At 48.0% G+C, this 24,854-nt stretch overlaps 1 long non-coding RNA gene across 1 annotated transcript; it reads left to right on the forward strand.

The window, feature by feature from the left end:
* Nucleotides 1–1,185: 1,185 nt before the first annotated feature.
* Nucleotides 1,186–24,617, forward strand: LOC144680321 (uncharacterized). Its single transcript, XR_013576536.1, has 2 exons — nt 1,186–1,314; nt 24,149–24,617. It is a non-coding gene; the product is annotated as an uncharacterized LOC144680321 (long non-coding RNA).
* Nucleotides 24,618–24,854: the final 237 nt, after the last annotated feature.

Consider the following 24,854-nt stretch of genomic DNA (forward strand, 5'->3'; position numbering starts at 1 on the left):
CCCTTCCAAAATGTCACTGTTGTTTGTGATTAGAGTGATTCAATGTGGGACCACTTAGCTTTGTCTACAGCATGCTGCCTCTGCTGTAGCTTCACAAGATTGGCATCTCAATTTTAGACATCCTTGGTGCTGCTCCTGGCCTTCTCTTCTGAATGAACCAGAATTGGTTCCCTAGCTTGATAGTAATAGGATATGCCGGGCCATGAGACTATAGATTATGGTTGAGTACAATTCTTGCTGCTGCTGATGGCCCACAGTGCATGATGGATGCCCAGTTTTGAGCTGCTGTTTGAACCTATACCATTTAGCACAGTGGTAATGCCGGCAGGGTCATGGGGAAGATAATTGAGATCATCGGGCGGGCGCGGCAGGTGGATCCGGGAGCAACCGGAAAATGGGCCGCCGCCTGCAATCGACCCCTAGCCGTGATTTCATGCTGGTGGGCTGATTAAAGTCCGCCCAGCGTGAAATGCAGCTCTCCACTGGTCGGCGAGCAGCGGGTGGGGGTGGGGGCCTGTCGGCCATCAGGTCCAATGGCAACCCAGCAGCCAGCTTAAAACCGGTGCAGTCAGGCCCTGGAGGGCTGCCGACAATGAAGAGAGCTCCTGTGTTGTGAGCAGGCGGAGTATAAATTGTGGAGAATAACGCAGCTGCAGACGCCAGGTAGAAGGGCAGGTCAGGTGGGCACTCGGCCACCCGGTTTTCTTATGAGTGCCTCGCGGTCCTCCTGGAGGAGGTGGCTGCCAGGAGGGACACCCCTGTCCCCATGGATGGAAGGAGGAGGTTAATGCACCTAACGAAAAGAGCTTGGGAGGAGGTGACAGTGCTAGTCAGCAGCCATGATGTGGTGTGGTACACCTGGGTCCAATGCCGCAAGAAGTTTAATGACCTGCTGTGCTCAGGAAGGGTGAGTACCATGTTGGCATGGATCAGTGTGTTGAAGTGTTAAGGTCTGGCCATCCCCACATGGAGATCAGGGGTATTAGAGTCTGGGTGCCAATTGTCAATCACGCCGGACCTGGCTGCTTGGACTGAGTGCCTTGCTGCTCAAGGGCCATGACTTAGATGTGCCCTGTGAGGTGTTCCTCATCTGCGTTTGGCCAGGCTGCAATGGCGCTGCAGGTAGAGTGGACTAATCCACGGTCCTCTGTCCTTTCAAGAGAAGACCACCCATAACACCGTTGAAAAGTCGCAGACCGGTGGAGGCCCAGCTAACCTCCTAATCCTTTCCAGATACTGTACTCACCTTGGACCTGGAGAGGCACCACACACTTAGGTCAACCGGCCGTGGAGAGGCTGAGGTGTCAGATGAAGGTAAGAGTGCGGTGCACAGAGGTGAGAGTTTTGGATGGGGCAAACATTCTCGTGTAGTCTCATCATTAATGGGAGGCTCAAAACTGGAGTACCCATTTATCTTTGAAAGATGATGGCACCATGATGCAGATCTCCATGGTCTCACCAGGGCACCTGGCATGCACAGTGATAGTGTGATGGCTTAAATTAATGACATATCATTGTTAACCCTTAGGTTTGCCACCATGCACCCAATCGCAGGAGCCCGAAGATCCATTCCAGAAGTCAGAGGCCCACCAGGCTCCAGAAGCACCTGTGTCACACCCGCTTTCTGAACCAGCTACCAGCGCAGGTACCAGCAACTAGGTGAGCGTTAGGTCTTCCACTCGAGTGTCGGTGCACAGCGGTGAGAGCACTTCATATTCGATTGAGATACGGGTGAAGGCAGAGAGTGCCCAGGGCACCGGCAGTCGGAGGACAGCTAGAGACCAGGACATTGCTGAGTCGAAGGCAGATGATGAGCCTCTGGAGTCATCCATTTGGCAGCAAGATGTGCGGGAGGATCTGATGGAGATCCATGAGGGTATGCATGCCGTGATGGAGGAGTCCATGCGAGTAGATGCCCTGCGGCGACCCTCATGGAGAGGCAGCTCCAGGAACAGAATCAAGGGTTCCTGGGATTGCGCTCGGACCTGCAAGTCCTCACACAGGCACTGAGCTCAAGTGGTCAGTCCCAGTGTAGGAGAAGGATGAGGCACCCAGTATGCCAGCTAGGTGCTCGTCCATCAATGGTGAGCAGGAAGGTCCACAGTGATCTCACGTTGGCGCACGAGCTGCTTGTCATTACTACGGGCTCCTTTCAGGACACACTGGATGATGGCAGCAGCTCCTCTGTCCCACTGCCAGTGACCGTGGCATCTAATGAAGCTGCGATGACTGGGGAGATGCCAACAATGGCACTGGTAGCTCCCTCCCAGATAGGGCCAGCACAGGCTCCACTGGCCAGAGGACGACCACCAAGGCCAACAAGACAGCACAGTCAGCAGATTGTCTCCAATGTTTGTGCGAGCAAGAGGGGAGCACCAAGACATAGCACTCACAAATGTAAGTTTAAGATACCATGAGCACAAGAGGGATTGGTCCCGGGTGATCTTCTGTTTTGCAATTTGTTGTTTATTTTAATTGGTCTGGTGTTGAAGAACAGAGAAGGTTCTGTTAATTTGTTATGAGTATCATCATGAGATAAATTTTCTTTTGTTGTAATGGACTGAGTATGCTTCACTTTTTTTATTTAACGTGGTGCAGGGTATGCTGGACATCCGTGGCTCGAACATTTGTTGCATAGGCACCGAGTGGACTTTGGGCGCAAATGAAGGGTCATTTCAGACATCCGGGATGGAGGTGGCAGCCCCGGCATGCAGGTTGAAGCTGATCTTTGGTAGCCGAGCTGAAGGAACGTTGGATCAAGGCATCCCTGGTGTCCCTGCCTCCTTGGAGGTTACCGAGGTCTGCCCCTCGCCCTCAGCATTCTCCTCACTGTTCTCCTCTCCTGACTCACAACTGGATTCATTATCTGTGGCCTGTGTAGCTGCGTCAAGATCCTCTTCCTCCAGTGGGTCCCCCCTCGCCAGTGCCAGGTTGTGGAGAGCACAGCATGCAACCACTATCAGTGGCATCCGCTCTGGGGGGTATTGCAGTGCTCCCCCTGAATGGTCCAGGCATCGGAAGCAAATCTTCAGAAGACCTTTGGTCCTCTCTATTACTGCCCTTGTGGAGCCATGACTCATATTGTAATGCTTCTCTGCCTCTGCTCTTGGGCAGTGGAGAGGTGTCATGAGCCACCTCTTCAACAGATAGCCCTTATCACCCAGCAGCCATCCATCCAGTTGGGCTGGAGCACTGAAGAGCCTTGGCACCTGAGAGTGTCTCAGGATCTAAGCTTCATGAGAACTGCCAGGGTACACTACACAGACTTGCAGAATCAGCATCCTGTGGTCACAAACTCTCATCACGTTCATCGAGCAGAATCCCTTCCTGTTGACAAAGGCACCAGGCTGACTGGCTGGTGCCTTGGTGGCCACATGTGTGCAGTTGATGGCACCCTGGATGCGGGGGAACCCAGCAATCGCTGCAAAACCTCTGGCTCGCTCAGCCTGGCTGGCCTCGTCCATATGGTAAAGAATCAAGGTTAGAACCTGCCTGAACAGAGCTTCTGTTACCAGCTTGATGCAACTATGGACAGCTGATTGAGAGACTCCACAAAGATTCCCCACTGACCCCTGTAAAGAACCGGAGGCATAGAGGTTGAGGGTCACTGAGACCTTCAGGGCCATTGGCATGGGGTTTCCACCCACACAGTTGGAGCTGATCTCAGGCCTAATCATCTGACAAATAGAGATCATTGTCTCCCTCGTGAGGCGGAGCCTCCTTTGGCAATGCACCTCGGACATTTTGAGGTAGCTGCATCGCTGCCTTGGACTCCCTGCTGGCCCTGCATCCCTTGTGCCTATGCCTCTCCTCCCACAGGTCCTCCCTTGAAGCTGCATTGGGACACCTGGCCTCCTGTCCCTTCTACCCTCTTTTCCGCCTCAGAGGAGGTGCCACCAGCGGAGATCACAATCCCCATTACCAGTGTAACGGAAGGCTGTCTGATACCTGGAACAGTCCACATGGTCTGAATCCTTTGGGGGCCTTTGGAGACACCAAAGAGACATGAAATGAAGCCTGGAAATACTAGCAATGAAGCCCCGAGCAGGGATGAAGCTGTCAAGTACCAATAGGTCACCAGCAGCAAACTATCTGCCAATCTCCTCACTACTCACACTGGCAATGCTGCTGACCCTTGTTCTCCCACCCTTGGAAGAGGTTTTTGAAATTGTGGGCTGCCCGTCTGCCCATTTTGCCCACACGACGAGCACAAAATCACACCGGCAATGTAAAATTGCTGTCAATTGGCTTCTTAATGGCCTTAAGTGGCCTGTTAGTTAATGGCGGGCATGGTTCTGACACCCGCTTGTGCTGCCAACTGAAATATCGCGTGAATGCGCAATGACGCTGGGATGATCGCCTGACATCATCGATTGGGTCAGGCGCGTGCCCACCCGCAGGATGTAAAATTCTGCCCTTTGAATATTTTTAAGTCAGAGCAAGGTAGATTCTTGATTAACAAGGGGGTGAAATGTTATCGGGGTAGGCAGGATGTGAGGTTGGGGTTACATTTAGACCTTATTGAATGGCGGAGCAGGTTCGAGGGGCCGAGTGGCCTACTCCTTCTAATTCATAAATTCGTATGTTCATAGACATAACTGAGTAGTTTGCTAAGCTATTTCATAAGGCAGTTAAGAGTCATGTACATTGCCGTGGGTCTGGAGTCAGATGGAAGTCAGACTGGATAAGGATGGCAGATTTTCTTGCCTTAAGGACATTAGTGAACCAAATGGATTTCTACTACAATCCGGTAGTTTCATGAACATCATTGCCTAAAGCAATTTTTTATTCCAGCTTTGAGTTAATTGAATTTAAATTCCATAAGCTGATGAAAGGTCATTGACTTGAAACTTTAAACCTGTTTCTCTTGCCACTAATGCTGCCAGACCTGCTGAATATTTCCTGCATTTTCTGTCTTTATTTTATATAATTGAGAACAGAGGTATTGCCAAGTGGGACTTGATGTGAAATAGAACATTAGCAGCAACATTTTGGATCAACCTGGGTATTTAGAAATGGAGGGTGGAAGCTGGTCAGAAGAATATCGGAGTGTTACTGATAAAAGGGACATGTTGTTGAAGCTTTTCATCATACACCCACCAGGACTGATACAAGAATGTCAAATTTCAAAGGGAACAACAATTTGTACTACATGAGAAAAGAAGTGCTATTTGGTTGGCAAGTTGGCTCTGATTGGTCGAACATTGCCATGGCGAATGCACCAGGGAGCTACTGCCCCCCACATTTTTGTTTATTCAAAAAAGGTGCAATGTTTGGACATATTCCTTTTGCCTAAAGAGGATAGACCTCTGCATATGAATATGTGTAGCTTCCATCAAGCGGAAGTGAGCTACATTGCAAGCCCGACTGAATCTTAAATTGGTTGTTAGTGTAGTTCTTAGCACACTTGGGATTGTTCAGCTAGTGCTGCCCAATTTCAGAATCACATCTAACGTTAGACATTATGTTCTGAGTTTTGTAAGCACAGGTTGGTTAAGTATGATCAGTTCTCTGCCCATTATGAACAGCTGAACGTATGTGTTGTTCAGTATGATCCACCAGCTGTTGGGACATACAACCTATGTACCAGGTTTCGGACTGGCACTGAAATTCAAATACCACATTACTTATTTGTGTGTTATATCTTTTTGGCTTGATATGGTAGTTAGTGGAAAATACCACTCATGTTGCCACTGCATTGTAGCAGTGTGAAAAAGCTAGCTTCATCTGTTGCTCAAGTTCTTGAGATGCTTTAACCTTTCAGGGTAATTTGAGGTAGACTTGGCACTTTTCAGGCCTGAAAGTGGTGGCCTTAGGCCCATTCATGAGAATGTGTGATACACAGTGAGCAATGACCTGATCATTGCCCCACAGGATAGCTTTGATGTGTTCTATTTTGGCATCAAGCTTGTACAGTGAGCAAGTGCTCCGGCCCTATTTATGACATTGCTGATAAGGCCAACCTTGCAGCGCGAGGAGCTGTAGGAATCCCAATGAGTATATTGACCAGTGAAGGTCGGCTTGCAGTAGACAGTAGTGGAGAACCCGTTAGTGGATTTCTCAACGAGTATGTTGAGGAAAAGGAGGTAGTTAGACTGCTCCATATTGAGCACAGGATGAAGCGCAATAAGTTGTGCAAGGAAATTCTTACTTTGCAGCTGCAGATTCAAATATAGGTCTGCCATTTAGGGGTGGAGCAGACGATCGCAAACTGGTTTTACGACAACTTGAAACAGAATTTTTCGATCTCCTAATATTTTCCGCTCCAGCCCACTATGAAGTACGCCGCAAACAGGAGTGGAAAATCCTGGCCGTTGTTTCATGCAATCATTTTTTTTGGCAGAACAAATGATACAGTACTACAGAACTCCTTTATGCAGTTTTCGAGACCAATCTTAGAGTAATTGATCAATGTCAGATGAATTAAAAAGACATCAAACGCACATTATTTTCTCTGAGAGTTTATCAAGAGTCTTTTTGTCAAAAAATGCCAAACTATAATATTCAATGGATTTGGCATGAGTGAACGAAGGGCTGGTGAATGTACACAAACTCCAAGGGAGGGAGGAGAGGGATCTGTTTGGTAGGGAAATCATAATTGTTCAGCATCAGGCCGTACAACTTTAAAGTAGAGTATTTATGTTAATTGGTATGTCTATTTGCATTTTTCTTTGCATCAGTGCGAACAACCTACTACAGAAGGAATGAACATGTTCTCTGTTTTTTCTTATTTGTAACAAAGTTTAACTTTTACTTGCACTTATGGTTTTGCTACAAGAAGTGAACATTGCAAGTTTTACCCCATTATCACTGGAATGTGCATGTAATGTACAGTAACAATCTGTGTGTCCACATCTCTCCTTTGACAAACCTGCAGTAACAATGACAGACTGTGAGCACATGGGCTCTGTTATTCAGCATATAGCTTATTGTTCACCATTCTGATTTTGTCAATTTCAGCTCCTTTTTGACTATTTCATTGTCCCATTATTATGTCCCTTTTGCATTTCAACATCATCCCTTTTGTCATTTAATCTCTCCTGTCTTCTACTCCATTACAGACATTCCCTGTTCTGTCCTCCTCCTTTCCCTGTCTGTATCATGCTTAAAACCTGTTACATCTCTAACTTTTTCCAGCTCTGATGAAAAGTTATCAGTCTGAAACACTAACTTTGTTTCTCACTCATAGATGCTGCTTGACCTGCTGGGTATTTCTAGTATTTTCTTATTTTATTTCAGTTTTCCAGCATCCGCAGTATTTTCCTATTGTATGAATGTATAATTCAACTTTTCTAGGGATGCCCACTTTGGAGAAATTTTACTTTTCTCTGACAGAATTTCTGCTTGCCTCTTGTACCCTGTTCACCTTCATTGCTTTCTGTTTCTCTTCTCATGTTTGATTAGGCATCTAACAAAACTTGCTTTCACAGTCACATCATTTTCCTCAGAAATTGTCTTCTTCTCTGTCTTATTCCATGTGGATTCCTACTGAAGTTTCACCTTTCTAATTTCAGATTGCCATTGATTACAGATATCTGCACGAGATTCAGCAGCCCTCAAACCTCTGCACTCACCATTTTCTCAGATCTAAGGTCAAGGCCAAATGCCACCACGTGCAAGTTCTCAAAATCTCTCTTCAGAAGCACCAACTTGCTCTATCTCAGAGTTGGCGAGGGCCACTTCCATTTCACCATTGATCTCATTTAGTGCTTTAACAAAAAACATTTCCTTCCTTTCAGGTGTCAAGGATCACAAGCTTCAACAATTCTTGAAACCTGTTGTCTCTCCAGATCCTTCTTCCCCATTACGTTCCAATGATCCCATACATTCTTTCAATCTCACTCCTTGCTGTGTTTACACAATCTGACCCTCCCCTCTCTGGCACCGAAAGATTAGTTCTCAGGAAAGGTCTCAGCTTCCTCCCTTTCTGCTCCCACCCCAAAGAATTTCGCGTTTGGTTTCATGCTAAATGCTCTTCCATTGCCACTGCCTCCACACCCAGTTCTGTGACCAGAAATTTTCACTGCCCCACCCATCATGCACCCCATCCCTTCTCCCATCTTCAGAGTCCTCATTCCACCTGCACCCCTCCCGCTGGCATTTTGCCGTCTTTACACCTTTTTACTGGGCGTATTCTGACAATGCCGTCTGCCAACCCAGTGCTTCCAGCATATCTTTCTTTTTCCTCAACCATGGATTCCCCTTGACCATGGTTGACATGGCCGTCAACCATGTCTGTTCCATTTCGCACACTTCTGCTCTCAACCCTTCCCCTCCCTCTCAGAACCGTGTTAGGGTTCCCTTTGCACCTTCCACCCCTGCAGCATCCACATCTAATGGATCATCATCTGCTATTTCCGCCACCTCCAGTGTGATTCCACCACCAAATGCATCTTCCCACCTCCTTTCAGCATTTCAAAAAGAATGTTCCCTCCACTACACCCTGGTCCATACTGTGCACCATCAGCCCTTTCAGCTTTCTCTCCTTTCCCAGCCTCCGCACTTGCTTAATATTAGTCACATCTCTAAATTGTCCCAAGGAAAAGAGCAACAATTAATGCAAGTGCATTTAATTTTTAAATAAAGCCTAACATTCATTTGAAAGCTTCTAAACTGGTATAAACAAAAAATGACTTGGGGCAGAATTTTGAGTTCGGCGGGCAGACATGGTCGGCTGGCCCGGGCGTGGCTGGGAAAGGTTCCGCCACTCGCGATTGGCCCCCGACCACGATTTTATGCTGGTGAGCCAATTAAAGCCTGCTGAGCGTGAATGGCGGCACCCCAATGGTCGGGAAGGGGCGGGAGGGGGATGGGGCCTGTCAGCCATAGGGTCCAAGGTTGAACCAGTGGCCAGTTTAAAACCAGCACAGTCAGGTCCTGGAAAGGGTGCCAGTGACAAAGACATCTTCAGTGTTGTCAACAGGAGATTATAAATTTTTGATTCAAATGAAAGATCGCGAACGGGCAGAGGCCCAGCTAAACTCCTAATCCTAACCAGATACGAGCAGGATGCCTTGGAGCTGGAAAGGTGTCATGCACCTCGGTCAACTCGCTGAGGAGAGACTGGGGTGTCAGATGAAGGTAAGAGTGCAGAGCACAGAGGTGAGAGTTTTGGATCATGCAAACATCCTTGTGTAGTCTCTTCATTGATGAGAGCCTCGAACCTGGATTCTCCGTTGATCATTGAAAGACGATGGCACCATGATGCAGATCTCCATTGTCTCACCAGGGTGCCTGGCATGCACAGTGACAGTGTGATAACTTAAACTAGTGATATGTCATTGTTCTCCCTTAGGTTTGCCACCATGCACCCAATTGCAGGACTCCGAAGACCCATCCCCAATGCCAGAGGACCACCAGGCTCCAGATGCACCTGCGTCACACCCTGTCTCTGAGCCAGGCACCAGCGCCAATACTAGTACCTTGGTGGGCGTTAGATCTCCGGCTAGAATGTCGGTGCACAGCAGTGAGGGTACTTCACACTCACTTGAGGTGCAGGCGGAGGCAGGAAGTGCCCAGGGCGCTGGTAGTCAGAGGACTGCTGGAGACCAGGACAATGCTGAGTTGAAGGCAGGTGATGAGCCTCTGGAGTTGTCCATTAGGCGGCAGATGCTGGATGTCCAGCAAGATGTGCGAGAGGATCTGACAGAGATCCATGAAGGTATACATGCCATGGTCTCCATCATGCAGGAGTCCATGCGGAGCATCAGCACTTCATTGACCCTCATGGCTGAGCGCACTGCCTCCTCCATTGAGAGAGTGACAACTCTCATCGAGAGGCAGCTCTAGGGAGAGAAATGAGGGGTTCCTGGGGTTGCGCTCGGACCTGCAAGCCCTCACACAGGCAATGACCTCAGGTGGTCGGTGCCAGTGTGGGAGATGGATGAGGCACCCAGTATCCCAACTAGCTGCCCATCCATCAATGGTGAACAGGGAGGCCAGAGTGGCCTCACGTTGGCACACGAGCTGCCTGCTGTCTCTGCGGGCTCCTCTCAGGGCACTCTGAATGATGGCAGCAGCTGCTCCGCACCTCTGCCAGTGACTGTGGCATCTGATGAGGCTGCAGTGATTGGGGAGATACCAGCCGTGGAACTGGCCACTCCCTCCCAGGCGGGGCCAGCACAGGCTCCACTGGCCAGAGGATAGCTGCCAAGGCCAACAGCACAGCAGAGTGAGCAGGCTGTCTGCAATGCCAGTGCCAGCGAGAGGGGAGCACCAAGACATAGCACTCGCAAACGTAAGTTTAAGGCACCATAAGCACAAGAGGGACTGGTCACGGGTGATCTTCTGTTGTGTAATGTTTTGCTTATGTTTACTGGTCTGGGGTTGAAGGTGGGAGAAGATTCTGTTAATTTGTTTTGACTGCCAACATGAAATAAATTTTATTTTGTTGTAATGGCCTGAGTATGCTTCACCTTTTTTATTTAATGTGGTGCAGGGTACGCCAGTATGTAATGTTGGACGTGGGTGGCTCGAAACCTAATTGCAAAGGCACTCAGTGGACTTTGCGGTCAAAGGAAAGGGTCATTGAAGCCATCCAGGATGGAGGCAGCAGTCCTGGCATGAGGTGGTAGCATTTGTTTGGCAGCCTAGCTGAAGAAGCATTGGATCAAAGCATCTCTGGTGTCCCTGCCTCCCCGGAGGTTACCGTAGTCTGCCTCCACACCCTCAGCATTCTCACCACCGTGCTCCTCTTCTGACTCACTACAGCATTCATCATCTGTGGCCTGTGGCCCGTCAAGATCCTCTTCCTCCAGTGGGCCCTTCCTTGCCAGTGCCAGATTGTGGAGAGTGCAGCATGCAACCACTATCAGTGACACCCACTCTGGGGGGTGTTGTAGTTCCCCCTGAACGGTCTAGGCATTGGAAGCGAATCTTCAGAAGATCTATCACTGCCCTTGTGGAGGCATAGTTCCAGTTATGCTGCTGCTCTGCCTTTGTTCTTGGGTGATGGAGATGCATCATAAGCCACCTTTTCAAGGGATAGCCCTTGTCACCCAGCAGGCACCCATCCAGGCTGGTGCACGGAAGAGCCTCAGCACCTGGGAGAGTCTCAGGATGTAAGCGTCATGGGAGCTGCCAGGGTATCTTGCACAGACTTGCACAATATGGGTCCTGTGATCACAAACTATCTGCACGTTCATGGAGTGGAAGCCCTTCCTGTTGACGAAAGCACCCAGCTGACCTACTGGCGGCCCGATGGCCACATGTGTGCAGTCGTTGTACCCAGGATGTGGGGGAAGCCAGCAATTGCTGCAAAGCCTCTGGCTCGCTCAGCCTGGCTGGCCTCACCCGTACAGTAATGAATGAAAGTCAATGCACGCCTGAACAGATCCTCTGTCACCAGCTTGATGCAATTGTGGACAGCTGATTGGGAGACTCCACACAGATCCCCCACTGACCCCAGCAAAGAGCCAGAGGCATAGAAGTTGAGGGCCACTGTGACCTTCAGAGCCACTGGCATGGGATGTCCACCCACAATGTCGGAGCTGATCTCAGGCCCAATCATCTGACAAATGGAGGTCACGCTCTCCCTTGAGAGGCGGAGCCTCCTTCGGCATTGCACCTCGGACCTGTAAACCCTGGCAGCAGGATAGTGGCGTCTTCTGTGGCCCTAACACATTGGACTACCTGCTGCCCCTCCACCCCCTGTACCTGCACCTCTCCTCCCACAGGCCCCTCCCCTGGAATCTCCGTAGGGACATTACCAGGGTTATAGAAGGCTGTCTGATACCTGGAAGGGTCCACACGGTCTGAATCTTCCGTTGTCTTTGGAGACACCAAGGAGACCTGAAATGAAGCTTAGAAATGCTAACAATGAAGCACCGAACAGCGATGAAGCTGCCATATGACAATATGTCACCAGCAGCAAACTATCTGCCAAACTCCTCACTACTCACACTGGCAATGCTGCTGATCCTTTTTATCCCACCCGTGGATGACGTTTTTGAAATTGTTGGCTTGCCGCCTGCCCGATTTGCCTGTGTGACAAATGCAAAATCACATGGGTAAGGAAAAATTGGTGTCAATTGCCTTTTTAATGGCCTTAAGTGGCCTCTTAATTAATGGTGGGTGCGGCTCCGGCACCCGTGTGTGCCTGCCGAAATATCGCTCGCCCGAAGTCATCACGCGGTATTTTACGCTCGAGCGGGTTGGGTGCACACCCCCTTCCACCGCTCCCTCCCACTGCTCGGTGAAAAATTCCGCCCTTGCATTTATCTATAACCTTTCACAAACTCTGAAGATCCCAGAATATGTTTGAATTGTCACTATTGTAATGTAAGTTTCAGATGTGATGACGCTATTAAACACTCACAACTTATAGGAAGGATTTTATCCTGCTCAACTGGCAGGAATGGGACAGTAGCTACATGAAAATCATGGTGCTGTAGTCACTACACTATTCTTGCCCTGTTCACAGAATGACAGAATTGTTACAGCACAGAAGGAGGCCATTTGACCCATCATGCCTGCCTCGGCTCTTGAGCAACTCTCCTAGTACCATTTCCCCCACCTTCTCCTCATAACCCTGCATGTTCTTCCTTTTCAGACAACAGTCTAATTCCCTTTTGAAAGCTTCAATTGAACCTGCCTCCACCACGCTCTCAGGCAGTGCATCCAAACCCTAATCTATTGCTAAACAAAAATGTTTCTCCTCATATCACTTTTGCTTCTTTTACTCATTACTTCCTGTCCAATGTCATTTTCCTCAGAATCTGTGCTATGGTGGCCCAGTCACCAACCTATGGCAGGAGAGTGGCCTCAATTAAGTATGTAAATTGGGGTCCTCTGTTGTCAATAGGACCTCACTGGTATTTTCAGCAGAAGTAGCACACAGCAATGGACTTGCCCAATTGTGAGGGCAGCAGCAACAGGTAAATGTGTGATTGGAATGAGAAGGGGAGTTAGTACAGTGTCTTTTTGTTATAGGTGGAAAAGCACATAGATCAGAAGAGGAAAGTGTTTGGAATGCTAGGGGAGGGAAGAAACTGCTGTAGTCAGAGAGGAAAAGACCCTTGATGTCATATCAGGTCATATATGCACTTGCAGACAGGAACCCATAATATTGCAAGACATGATATTGCCTTCCTCCAGATCACTATAGCTCCTGTTTGAGCACCTTCTTCCCACCCGAGGGTGACAGCACCTGACTGCATGCCCTCACCTGCTCCACAAGCACCTCTGCTGTTGCAAGATAATTAAGGCTATCTTGCCTGTGATGGCTTGCTCTCCAAAACCCATGCAGTGGCAGAGTTGAATGGCACCTTGCTTGAAGAGGTGCACACTCTCCTCACATGGGCCTTAGGCCTGCTAGAAACCCCACTCTCCCATTAATAAGGCTGTCACTGAAATATGCACCAGGCCGAACCATCAGAATGGTTCACACTGAGACAGGCGATACGAGGTCAGTGACCTGATCACCCCACCCTACGTCTGGCCAAAAACCATCACGTCCTTTTCCTCACATGGCAATGGATGGATGCCTCAATAGCTACCTGGTGGAGAAAATTGTTACTGCCGGGTGGCTGTCTCCTGAATATAGAGCCATTCTTAATTATTTTGCTTGTTTATTCAGGAGATCCATCGAAGGAAGCTAAATTCCCAATAGATGCAGGAACAGGAAAGCTCATGGCATTCAGCCTCTATTTCTTTACATTCATTTTTTTAGGATGTCACCTTTCATTCACCCTTAATTCCAAAGTTTGTGCCTGTCTACCAAAATATATTTTCTTGAAACAGTTTGGGAAAACTTAAAAAGGTTTGATGTTATTACAGGAATATGTAAGTTCGAGTGAAGCAATAAACTACTTTAGCAAATTCAGTTTCACTGCAGCAAAGTAAGCATGTTTCTTGAGCCATAAAGTTGTAGATGAATTAAAGGAACACTGGTCAAAACTTATAGCTGCTACATTGTTCAAATGAAATCCGTAGGCAAGTAAATGATTTATGCTACAACATGCCTTCAGCTGTACATTACTGTTTGATGTAGATTTTCTGAAAGCTTTATGTTTTTTCTTGTTTAACTTTAAGGTGGAATATGACACAATTATGTGAGAATTGTTAATTATTTTACAGTACAGAAATCAGCAAACAATAATAATTTATACTTAAAGAAGATTTTTAATGTAATAAAACGTCCCGAGATGCAGGAGTAACATAAAACAAAATATAACACGGAGACACACAAGGAGATAATAGGTCAGATGACCAAAATCTTGGTCAAAGAAATAGGTTTTATCGAGAGTCTTAAAGGAGGAAAGAGAGGTGAAGATACGGAGAGGGGTAGCTAAGGCAATTCAGAGCTTAGGGCTTAGGCAGAAGAACATGTGGCTAACCATGCTGAAATGACTGAAACCAGGATGCTCAAGAAGCCAAAATTAGTTGAGTTAGATATCTCAGAGTTTTGAACTGGAGCAAATTACGGATTTAGGGGGCAGAATTTTCCGTGCCAGCTGGCGTCGGGTGTGATCGGTTTTACAACGGTGGGAAACCAATTCATGACTTTCCACTCAGCCCACCGGCAGCGGGCCCTGTTTCTCGCCATCAAACATCAGGAACCTTATTGAAATACAGCAGCATATCGCTATCAGGCCAGCCTGCTGGAATTGTCCCCCATCCACCTGCTGGATCCTCTGTCCACGTCAGCGGGAAAGCACATTGACGCTTTTCACAACAGCATATAAAAGGCGTGCACTTGGTGGGCTGCACTTTGAGGGGAACTCAGAGGTGAGTACAGAGTAACATTGTGCAGTGTTGGCCAGGGTCTCCTGTTGGGCTTCAAGCTTCAAGGGCATCGGGGGAGGGTGCGGTCAGGCTGCCCTGCCGTCGAGGTGACCGCTGGCAGGGGGAGGGCATGGGCAGCCCTGCCGTTGAATATAGCGCACAAGCATTCAGGGTGGGGATGGTAGGGTGGGCGAGGGAAGTGGTCGCATATTAGGAAACCTGTATGAAGTGACCATTCCTCTGCAACTGAGACAGTTCAGATGCAGCCACAGTGATATGATTGGCATCGGGCTCCTAGCTTATCTGCTCACCCACGCAACGGAGAGGCATCAAAGTGTCACCAAGTACTCCAGAGCTTCCCCCCACACCACTCCGACCGACCCCACTCCCCAACCACCGCCCCGACACAGACAGCAAAGTCGTGAGCATTTTAGCAGACGGCAGAACATGTTGTACAATCTCCTTGCTAAAGCTGGCCATGGAGCAGTCACTGCTGGAGGCGCTCACAGCTGCTCGCAATGTCAGCATCCCGGTTTAGACCAGTCTCCTCATGGTTTAAGCTAACTAATATCTGGCCATCCAAAGTGGTGGCAAGTACTTTCCAGGAAGTGCTAAGGGGTCATCACACTTAACCAGGACAAGTTCTTAGTATACCCATGCTAACCACGTGTCTCTCTTTTTCATCCTGCAGGAGGAGTACATCAGGATCACGGAGCCTGGTGAACTAGCTGTATGCCTTGTGGTATACAGAGCATGAAGACAATGGAGGAGAGAGTGACTGAGGATCCTGGCTGCGCAGAGACAGGAGCAGCAACCTCAGGAAGAAGGGGCAACTGGGGCTCCCACACACGCCGTCCAAGAGCCAGAGCGAACCGTCGCTGGTCAGTGCCTAGTGACACCCAGGGTCTATTGATGCCGCCTTTCATTCTTCATTCATGCAGATGACCGAGAACCAGTGTCGCCGAAGACTTTGAATGTCTAGGGAACTGGCCAGCTACTGCAGGATTTGGTGCCATGGGGAGATGGAGGGCATTCACTGCCAGTGGCTGTGAAAGTGACAGCGATGCTCAATTTCTACACCAGTGGCTCTTTTCAGGGCTCCACGGGTGACCTCTGTGGGATCTCACAATCCTCCACCTACAAATGCATCCATGAGATCATGAACACCAACTTTGTGAGAGCACACAGCTTTGTGCTTTTCGCGCGGGACCGGGACAGCCAGAACACAAGAGCGATTGGATTGGCCCAGACCTCGGGTTTCCCACAGGTGCAGGGTGCGATTGGCTGCACTCATGTGGTGGTCAGATCTCCGTCACAACACGTGGTGGATTACATAACCATAATGGCTTCCATTCGCTGAATGTGCAGCTAGTGTGTGACTACCGGAAACACATCCTGCAGATCTGTGCACGGTTTCCAGGGAGTGTTCATGATGCCTACGTCCTCAGTTGGTCACAGATCCCTGGAGTCTTCCAGGGTCCATAGGAGCTGCAGGGATAGCTCCTTGGGGACAAGGGCTACCCGCAGAGACCGTGGCTGATGGCACCCGTGTGGAGGCCTCAGACTGCAGCAGAGCAAAGCTATAATGAGGCTCATGCGGTAACTCGCAACTTGGTGGAGCAAACCATCGGAATGCTGAAAATGATGTTCCGGTGCCTTCTCCAGTCTGGTGGAGCCCTGCTATACAGTCCACAGAGGGTGCTATACATCGTCGTTGTCTGCTGAGCCCTTCACAACCTGGCGCTCCAATGAGGAGACGAGCTGGCTGAGGAGGAGATGGAGGAGCTACACGTCTCCTCCGATGAGGAGGACTCCGATTGGGATGAGGGTGAGCTGGTCCTCTGAGGCGACGATGATGGGGATGAGGCCCTTGCACTGGCTAGATGAGGCAGGCATGCTCAGGAGGCCCTTATAGCTGCTAGGTGCGTGGAGGGTGATGACGACATGCAGTGAGGTGACCCCATAGATCCTCACATTGCATCTGTGAACGTTTGACTCCAATCTGCCTTATGGCAGCGTAAATACCCTCTGTGAGAATGCTCCTGTCATGGAGACGCATTGGAGGCCTTAATAATTGCTCGATTGCGGGCGGATGATGATGATATGCAGTGAGGACACTCCATAGATCTTTTAGCCTCTGAGAATGTCTGACTCCTGCCTGGTCGAGGGCAGCTCGCTTGCGCTCTGTGATCAGGGCCATCTCAGAGACGCAGCCATGAAACTTTAGAAGCATCTGATCCTTCGTCCACCTTCAGCACCTGAGCCTTTCAGGAGCTGGAGCACAGCGTCAGTGGTCACAGATGCTGAAGAGATAGGGGCCAGCCCCACCTTAAAGGTGCTGAGAATACACCGAGAGAATATGAGAACTTTGTGACAACTGCTCACAACACTCTAGCAGCAATGACCAGCATCATCGAGGTGCAGGCATCAGTAATGTTTCCAGGGAGTGTGAGGCTGGATCATCACTGTGGTCTGAAGGCCGCACAGAGCACAGGGAAGAGGCCCTGGACTGAGGCACCTGCCTTTTATCTTGTGCAGAAAGGTTTCACATCTGAGCGACAAGAACACTGCTCATCAGAACAAGGAGCCAAAGGCAGGGAGACATTCTTGGGAGTTTATTTACAATAGCAAACAGTATATACAAGTGATTAACACCCGTGCCCAAGCTGTGCAACTAATTCTCCTTAACTGTCCTAACCCTGCCGCTCCGTCTTGGCACTGTCTGGGCATCCACAGCGGAGGTGGAGGCAGCCTGCTGACTGCGACACTCTGCCTTTGATGACCTTGGTGGGCGTCCTCTGGAGACCTGAGACTTGGAGGGCCCCAGCCTGCTTTTCAGGGTCCTGCTGTGTGGCAGTGGCACCCTCCACGGCCTGTGGAGCTGGAGCTGCTGAGGTCACAGGAAAAGGGAAGTCGAATGGGCTGGACACTCTTGGAGTCACCTGGATGGATAGGCCTGGAGTGTACACCTCCCTATGGGTTCCTGGGGCCCCAAGCTGACTCCTTTAGGAGCAGGGGTAGCTGAAGTGAGATCGAGCTGCTCTGCATCCCTCTCATGTACACACTGTTGGAGGCCAACTATGGCATCAGCGATGGAGTTGAGCCCGTGCACCAGTAAAGGAGCGAAGTCCTGGACCAAAATCTCCATGGCGGCCACTATCCTACCAATGTTAACCTTGGTGCATTGACATGCCTGCGCTATAACCTCAAAGTGAAGGCAGACAGACCCCTCCATCGTGCCTTGCAATCTGAGGACTGCAGTTGACATCCCTTCCTGATGTTCCCAAGCTTGCCTTCGCAGCTCCAGCAACTGTGACATGACCGAGTCCAGAGGCTCGTCATTTGACTCGGACTCAGCAAAGTTCTGGTCTCCAGCAGTCCTCCGAGTGCCAGAAACCTGTAAAGTCCCTGCCTCTGCTTACTGTGGAACAGACAGTGCAATCTGCTCAAAAACAAAAAATGCTGGAAAAACTCAACAGGTCTGACAGCATCTGTGGTGAGAAAGACAGAGTTAACATTTCAAGTTTGTATGACTCTTCTTCAGAGCTGCTCACCAGATTGTGATCCGGGGGCTATTCTAAAGCTAGGTCCCACCGAGGTGTGTGTCTCTGCGCTGGTGGAGGGTGTGGGTGAGTGCTGTGACAGGACTTCAAGGAGGTTGCCTCCAGGTTCCTCTTCAGAGGTTCCTTTGGGGCTTGATTGGAGGCCCTGAGTGGGCTCTGTCGGTTGTTCCCCAGATGTGCCTGCGAAAGCAAGGAGATATAATTAGTGCATGACAGTGGCCTGTGAAAGAGGACACATCACTCACAGCATGGTTGTCTGATGGATGTTGCACTGCTGGATCCTCACTTGGTAGAGCAGCACCAACCTCACCGTCAGCACTGGACTGGTCCAGATCATCGCCGGCCAGCTGGATGGCTCTGTTTTCAAAGTCTGTGAGGACCTTGATTTCAGGCATTCTGCCACTGGTCTGCAGCCTCTACCTTTATTTGTATGCCAGCTTGTCCTGCATGAATAGCAATGGAGAGGGTGTAAACAAGATGCCTGCCAGGCCAGATGATAAGTATGTCTGGCCTGTGTTGGTGGTGAGTGGTCCCTTGAACAGAATGAGGACAATGACGGTGAGCGTGAGAGAGTGAATGGTGATGTTCCTTGAACTGGCAGTGAGTGAAGGTCCTGTGGATGTGTGATGGGTTTGTGAGTGTGAGTTAAGAGTGATGAGAAGAGTAACTTACCCTGGCAGAACGGAGGAGATCATTTATCTTCTTGCAGCATTGTGAGGCTGTGCTCTCTTAAAGGGTGTTGACGTTAACAGCCGCTGCCCTGCCTCCCAAGCCATGTTAGTGCTGTTAATGCCCATCCTGCGGCCAGAGTGGGGGTAGAGGACATCCCGACGGGCCTCCACGGCATCCAAAAGGCACTCGAGGCACGCATCGCTGAAGCTAGGGGCTAAAGTCTTCTTCAGTTTCAGGGCCATGCCTTCCATGCAGCAGTTGTGATCTGGAAGCACTGAGATGTGTGCTTGCAGCTGGACTTTAAATATGGCGCCCGGCGTGATGCAGCGGCGGGGTAATGCCTCCCGGGAACTTGTCACAATTAATACCCAGAAAGGGTTGTATATCGGTACAACCCTTTCTGGGTATTAATTGTGACAAGTTACACGATTGCCTTTTAGTGTCTCCTCTGCTTGTGCCATCTTTCAGAGCACAATGGAAAGCTTATTGCAGGGACTGCCCCAGGTTATATTCTATTTAGACGATGTATTGGTGACAGGATTCACTGATAAAGAGCATTTGGCAAACTTAGAAGGAGTCTTAAAACATTTCTTGCAAGCCGGAGTGTGTTTAAAAAAAGAAAAGTGCATGTTCCAAGTAAGGGAGGTAGTCTATTTGGGTCACTGGGTAGATTCACACGGCCTCCACCTGATTGAGGAGAAATTGAAACCATAAGAGAGGCACCTGCGCCAAAGAATGCCTCAGAGCTCAAATCATTCCTAGGAATTATCAACTATTATGGGCAGTTCTTACCCAATTTGCCTGCAGTGCTGACCCCCCTACATTCTCTAATCAAAAAGAACCAACATTGGTCTTGGGAGGCACCCCAGAAAGAAGTTTTTGTAAAGGTGAAGCAATTGTTGCACTCGTCCAATCTATTAGTGCATTATAACCAGACGAAAGAATTGGTGCTGACATGTGACACATCTCCCTATGGAGTAGGAGCAGTGCTCTCTCATCAGATGGACGACGGCACAGAATGACCAATAGGTTATGTATCGAGAACGCTCGCTACAGAGGAAAAGGGATACTCACAGATAGAAAAATAAGGCCTGTCCATCATCTTTGGTGTCAAGAAATTTGACCAGTACATACACGGCTGCCATTTTACAATCGTTTCAGACCACAAACCATTGCCAGGATTGTTTAGTGAGGGCAAGGCTATACCACCCATAGCCTCAGCAAGAATACAACGATGGGCTTTAAATTTGACAGCATACAAATACACTTTCACACATAGGCCTAGCAATCAAATCGCAAACGCTGATGCCCTTAGTCATTTGCCTTTACAAGAAAATGATGAGCATGTCCCAGTTCCACAGGAACTTGTTTTACTGTTAAATTTCTTAGATTCCGCGCTGCTTTTTGTGCTCAACAGATCAGAGACTGGACAAGTCGGACCCCAGTCCTATCTCAAGTATGAAAATAAGTGCTACATGGTTGGTCACGGGAGTCGTATCTGATGAAATGAAACAGTACTTCAACAGAAGACATGAAATAACCAGCCAGGATGACATCTTATTGTGGGAAGCATGAGTGATAGTTTCTCCAAAGGGAAGGGAGCCACTTTTAATTGAACTACACAGTGCACATCCAGGAATTTCCCAATTGAAGGCCATAGCACGCAGCTACCTATGGTGGCCTGGGATAGATGGTGAAATAGAGAGTTTAGTAAAGCACTGTGTACAATGTCAGCAACTACAAAAGTTGCCAGTGACAGCTCCATTATACCCATGGGAGTGGCCAGGTAGACCCTGGGTGTGGTTACACATTGACTACATTGGAATTTTCCTGGGAACGATGTTTCTGCTCATTGTCAATGTCCATTCAAAATGGTTGGACATATATGAGATGAAGTCACCAATGTCGGCTGTTATAATTGAGAAATTTGCATCAGAGTTGAAATCAGAGTTTTGCCGTTCACGCACTGCCAGAAGAAGTCGTTTCCGATAACAGCAAAGCATTTACGAGTGCTGAGTTTCAATGGTTTATCAGCCTCAACGGTATCACTCATGTGAAAACTAAATCATACCACCCTTCCTCAAACGGACTGGCCGAAAGGGTAGTTCAAAAGTTCAGGACAGGCATAAAAGCTAACTGGTGATTCCTTGGCAACCAAGCTAGCACACTTTCCTTCTCATTACAGGACTAACCTTTGTACAACAACAGCTGTCACCCCTGTGGAGTTATTGTTAACACTGTCTCAGGATGGGATTGAGCTTAATAATGCCAAATTTAGAGGGGAAGGTGGAAAGGAGTTAGGAGAGCCAGAAAACTAGACACGACTGGCATAGTCGTGAGAGGAAATTTACCACGAGAGAGCCGGTATACGTGAAAAACTTCGGAGAAGGACCAAAGTGGTTACCAGGTGAAATAAGTGCGGTGACTGGACCTCCATCTTACCACGTGGAGGTGGAAGGCCAGATCATTCAAAAACATGTGGACCATTTAAGGAAGAGAAAGACAATCACCAAGATTTAGTTCCACCAGTGACTTGACTGGCTCTGCGTTTCCTGACATGTCTGATGTTCCTATATGAGTTGAGGATACAGAACTGCAAGTGCCCACCAAAGCACCTGATGTTCAGGGAACTCCGGAAAAGGAGGCACCTGACAAAGAATCTGAATATGTGGAGCTGCGACATTCCACACGTACCAGGAAACCACCTGGAAAACTGAACTTGCAAGTTCCTTACCCAGTGAAAATATTATGTTGACTTGAAAAATATGTACTTGTAAATATAATATGTATAGCTGCGTTAAAGGGGGAGGAATGTAGTAATTATGGTTTTATTTAGTGTGTAATGTATATTTAAGAATAACATGTATTAGGAAAGATCACATGACCTGTAGTAACCAATAGGAGAGTAGCACAGGCTCCCTCAGCAGTCAGTGTAGGGATAGACTTGGAGTTGAAAGCACACGTGTAGTTGCTGCTGAGTATATTGTAAATAAACTTAAAGTTTCCACCCAAGAAGTGTCTGCTGATCAGCTCTATCATTAATAGTGCAACTCAGCCACCCCACAACAACTGGGCTTCTTCTTTTGTTTACAAGCCTGCTTGAATCTTTCCTTGCATTGCCTCATCATATGTCCATTTCTATGACCATAGTAGCATTCGATTTTTTAAACTGCCAATCGCTAAAAGACTGATTATTTCCACCTCCATTAAAATTATTCCACCTCTATTAAAATTATTCTTCGATTTCACTGTTAAGTTATTTTTCTTTATTCTTCGGCTAGCGAGGGCTGTTTTCCGCTTCTTGGCAGATCCTTGCTTTTTTGCGCCACTTTCGAGTGATATTTCCTGCCCTATGTGGAGGATGGCACCATTTTGCACACCCTGTATTGCTTATGAATCTCTTACACTACTTTCCATGGCTACATACACTACTTCCCTAATGCCTTCTTGAAATCCAGATTCACTTTGGATAATAATCTTTTCTCCACACCACACACTAAACAATCTCTGAGCATATCGTTCAGAGTCATAACGAACTCTCAATGTTCCGTTAGCTGCATCAAATTTGCCACGCAGCATGCAATTGTCTCACCCAGGGCTCTATTTCATGAATTAAGCCTGAACCTCTGCATTATGACTGAGGGCTTGGGTTGAAAGTGACCTTTCACGACGTTCACCAATTCATTGAAATTCTTTGAATCTGGGACTCTGGGTGCCATCAAACTTCAAATCACACTGTAGGTTTTGCTCCCACAAGAACTCAAGAGAATCGCTTGCCTCTTCTCTTTCCCCGTAATCTCTTTCACTTGAAAAAAGGACATGAAGTGTTCTATGTATTGAGACCAATTGTCTGTGACTGGCTCAAAAGGATCAATTCTCCCAAAATGTAGCATTTTTAGAGGGGATAACTCCTTCAATTCTAATGGAGCTTGCTACTTGCAATCACTGGTCGAGGTAAGTGCTGATTTCTTTTTAACTTGATTGCTTCTGTTCAATCCTCATTGCCAGTTTGTTGTAGGATGGCCAAGTTGTACTATTAGTGACAGAATTGATCAGCAGACACTTCTTGGGTGGAAACTTTAAGTTTATTTTCAATATACTCAGCAGAAACTATACGTGTGCTTTCAACTCCAACTCTAACTCTATACTTGCTGCTGAGGTAGCCCGCATTACTCTCTTATTGGTTACTACAGATCATGTGATCTTCCTTAAAGGTACATTACATACTACATAAAACCTTAATTACTTCAAAAGGTCACTTGCTGATTGCGATTGACTGACTGGACTGTATTTGGAGAGGACTTTTGGAACATATCGGGACACTTTCTGGGACACCTTGTCAAGTCTTCACTGATTAACTCCCTATCAACATTTTTCCTGGATATTCTCTCAGAACTTTACTTAAGAAAAGTAAGTATTGTGCTACATATTGTTGGACACCACATGGGAGTCACCAGGAGAAAGGCAATGGTTGGTCATGGACATCTTGCTTGAGGCCCCCTTGCTCTGCATGAGAAATTGGGGGAGGAGATTTAGCCAGACAGAACCACCCTAATTGCTGCAGTAGAGAGGGTGAGGTGGACTCTTATCAGGGGGCCCTCTCCACCCAGGATCCTCAGAGAGCACTAACTCCAACATTCATATGACCAAGACCAATGCATGAAGAGGCTGTGCTTTACCAAAATGGCCGTCACAGAGCTCTGTGTCCTTGAGAATCAAAGCCCTGAGGTCACGGTGCTGCATTGCTTGTGGCAGTCAAGGTGATAGTAACATGTAATTACTGGAACCCTCCAGGCTCCCACAGATGATATCAGTCACATGTCATAATACCCTGTGCGCTTCAGCATTAGGGAGGTCCCTGCAGCTCCAATGGCTCTGAGAAATAATTATATTATCACACCTTATTGCCAGAGAAGACCAGAGGGAGAGAACTCTTGGGTTTGACAGGATAACAATGGTCCAGGGAGCCATTGACTGCACATGTTCCCATGAAAGTTTCTTATTTAATTTTGAGAGGTGTTCAGGCACAGGAAAGGATTCTATTCCCTCAATGTGCAGCTCTTCAATGACCAGCCATGCATCATATAGGTGAAAGCTTACTATCCAGGAAGCTGTCACAATGTGTTTATAGTGAGGCAGTTTCCCACAGATATTTGAGCCCTAACGCAATGTGTATGGTTGACTTTTAGGTGACAAAGGATATCCCCTGATGAAATTGTTCATGAGTCCCCTGAGAAACACCAAGAGGCCAGCTGAGTACTCCCACCATGACATCCACTCATTCACCAGGAATATTGCTACGTGAACCATTGGGCTCTTCACACAGGGGCCTGGAAGCAGCGACCAGTTAGTAGGTGCTCTGCAGCACTCAACTGATTTTTTGCATGCTCCACAATCTGATGATCACAAGAGATCAGAAATTGGTGAACAAGGGGAAGCAGCAGGGTTTTCCATGTAGACGGCCCACAACTAGGAGGGATGCTCACTGTCATCTAATTGAGGAACACTTCTGGGAGTAATCCTCCACCATCTGACCCCAGAGCACTGCTGCCACATGATGAACCTTCCTGGTGATGATCTTCAGGCTGTCCATCATCTGCACTTAATCCTTTCAATCCCTTTTTCATGAAGAAAACAATAAAATCAATTTCACCACTATTCAATTATCATCATCACTGTTTAGATACATCAAAAACAACCAATGTAAACATGAAAGAACCAATATTATTTTAAAATATTAAACTATTCACCTTATTGCTTACCCATACCAATTTATTCTATTAGTGTTCTTATCTCCTCAGTGGCAGTGGCATTTGAAGTAGATAGCTTCTGAGAGTCTGAAGAGGGCAGTTCAGATATCCAACTGGCACTTTTTTAAGAAGCTGGGAGCCATAA

The sequence above is a fragment of the Cetorhinus maximus genome, chromosome 5 (assembly GCF_964194155.1).
Source record: "Cetorhinus maximus chromosome 5, sCetMax3.hap1.1, whole genome shotgun sequence".
NCBI classification, from domain to species: Eukaryota; Metazoa; Chordata; class Chondrichthyes; order Lamniformes; family Cetorhinidae; genus Cetorhinus; species Cetorhinus maximus.